This window comes from Elephantulus edwardii, unplaced genomic scaffold (assembly GCF_000299155.1).
Source record: "Elephantulus edwardii isolate Elephantulus edwardi_28Jun2011 unplaced genomic scaffold, EleEdw1.0 scaffold00125, whole genome shotgun sequence".
NCBI classification, from domain to species: domain Eukaryota; kingdom Metazoa; phylum Chordata; class Mammalia; order Macroscelidea; family Macroscelididae; genus Elephantulus; species Elephantulus edwardii.
In genome coordinates this window covers 3,714,428-3,717,190 of record NW_006399875.1, presented here as the reverse complement: position 1 = coordinate 3,717,190, position 2,763 = coordinate 3,714,428, and positions in this window count along the sequence as shown.

Genomic DNA, 2,763 nt, shown 5'->3' with positions numbered 1-2,763 from the left:
CACCTCTCTCCAGCCCTTACCCCTGTCCCGCTCAGATAGGGGTGCTCTGGCTACCCCCCTGCAGCCCCCACCTTCCTGACTACTTAGCACTCACATGCCCCAGCCACTTCCCTACACATACAAGGGAAAGGACCCCAGAGTGGGGGCCCATGTGGGTCCCCTGGCGTGACACTTGTCCACACTCCCCTAGCCTCCCGAATGGGCGGCCCGGGTGACCGAGGCGTCCAGGCTCAGTGGCCGGCAGGGCCCAGTGGAAAGCGGGGAACTCTGGACAGTGGCACTCGACCAGGTCCACCTTGGGGTGGCGTACGTGGCTTTCGCATCCACCTTCCTTGGCCTGCTCCACCTCGCGGCCCGGAGACTTCCCCATGCGCCTGGAGTCCTGTCGCCTGGCCAGTGGCCCCGCGCCGCCAAGCGTGTTCCCTGCGGGCCCGAATCCAGGGGGGCCGTCGCTTCGAACTGCATGGAGCGCCTTAAGGTGAGCCTATGCCGTGAGTGAAAAGGGGGTACCCCCGGGCCCCTTCGCTGCTGCAAGAATTTAAACACACCACCAACTGTGCTTCGCCCGGGAAGACGTCCTTCTTAAAGGCTTTTATTTCATTTATTTTTAGTAAGATGATTCCTTTTTTTGGATTTGTGTTGACAGTCCAGTGGAGGACTGGTACTGGACACACTGTCTGTAGCAGAACGTGCATCCCGCTACAACCTCCAGAAGGAAGGAGATGGCAGCGGGACGCGGGGGTGGGGGGCAAGGCTGAGCAACCCCGGTCGCTCAGATAACATCTAGCTTAGGAAGCGCTTCTCAGGGCCCAGCAGCTTAAGCCTTAGTGACAGATTTGGAGATTCCAACTTTACAATCCCCCCATCACTCTTCCACCTGCCCTCCCAGGGAACAGGTAGCGAAGAGGCTCCAATGAGCAGGCCCAAGGGGTCAGCTCTGGGGTTCAGGTGTCCTCGGGGAGGCCTGCAGGAGGCAGAGGCGTAGAGAAATATGGGCGGGAACGGGGCGGGCTCTCCCCAACAGGTGCCTCCCAAGTCTTCCGAGGTCACGCACGCAGTGAAGGTCCAGGAGAGGGACGCGCCATGCAGATCCTGGGGGCCTGGGTCCCTCATATGCAGTGACACTGCCCCTGGGGCGGCTCCGGACGGTGCTCAGATGGGCGCGCGGACCCCGCTGTGCGTATTCAGCGCTCTACTTCTGCGGAGAGCGGCGGCGGCAGCGCAGAGAGAGAGGGGCTGAGGCCGGCATCTTGGTGGTGCATGCAGGAGGATCCACGCACTTCACGGGACAGAGTGACCCTGTTCCTCCCTGGGTCCAAAGGACTGCTAGCAAAGTGCAGCTTTGTGCTTATGAAAGGCCTACCCTCTGAGTTAGCCTGTCCAGTAGGCGTGATGTCCCAGGCCCCAGACCGGTGACCTCCACCATCCATGCCCAGTGCATCCCACTGCAATCTGGCCACCCCCAGGCCGCACCCCCCCCTTACGTATTTGCTCTCCAGCACTTTGCAAAACGCATCCCTCCACACACCACCGCGGTACACGGCTTCCTCGACACACTCAGAGCCATACCACTTCCCGCAGGGGTCACCTCCTGCATCGCCAGCAAACGGGCCGCTCCCTCCACACCCTCGGAATCTCTTCAAAGCCTGGAAAGGAGGCTCAGCAAATGCTGAGATCCTTACCTAACCCTCCTAACAAGTCGCCCCCCCCCCCCATCCTTGCAGTCTTCAGTTGCAGCATTTAAAAGAGGAGGAAAGCCAGGAGAGAGGACAGCGGGATGCAGTTGGCCGCCGGGCTCTGTGACTCCTTCGGTCTTGGAGGTGGGGAGGGATTGGACCAGAACACAGAGCTTTTACTGAACAACAAGCTTATACAGGGACAGGCCAGGGTCGTATTCTGGGGATCCTGTCCGGTCAGTGTATTATACGAGAAAAAGAGGTGAGTGACTTTTGCCCCAAGGCAGGATGCCTGACTGGGGTCACCACATCTCCAAAGCTGCGCCCTGCTGTGGGTAGTTTGCATTTGGGCTGGTCTTAGCCTTCCTCCTCCCCCAACTCCAGGTCTCCTGGGACAGGAGTGTGTGAGAAGAGAAAAGAGTAAGTTATGACCAAAAAACACCTCTAGTTTGGATCAGAACTTCTTCTCTGGACACATGGCATTTTGACATCCATTAACTATGTAATCAGACAAGGCCACGTGGCTTTGGCGGGTCCTCTGTTGTCCGGGACTCATCTGGAGATACCTGGCCCCTTGGGCTTCCCCAGCTCCCTGATTCTGAGACCATCTCTTCCGGAGGTGTGTAAACCGTACCCCCGTCTCCAGCAATTACACTCCTCCACCGAAATCTAAATTTTCCATCCTGCTGCCTGTTACTAATAAAAACCGTCTACCTTGCACTATTAAACGGTCGAATCGTGCTACATGCTGTTTTTATTGGTGGTGACTGTAGCAAATTAAAACGCCGACTCAGGGACATTAAAACTCGCGCTCGGCATTGTTACTGGAATATATAAACTCCGTTTCGCTTTACAGCACCCTGATTTTTTTTAAAAAATCACTTTTCTTCTTCTTAATTGAAAGTTCACTTGAGTCTTCCTTGGGTGGGGGAGTCAATGGGAGGGAACAGCGTCGAGACTGCGGGCCGGAGGAGGCCTTGGTTTGCAGGGAGCGGGGCTGGGGTCCTGGCTGAGAGCAGGGACCCCACCCATCCTGGAGCCGCCCTTCCCCGCGGCCGGGATTTGCATATTCTGTGCTGGGCTGAGT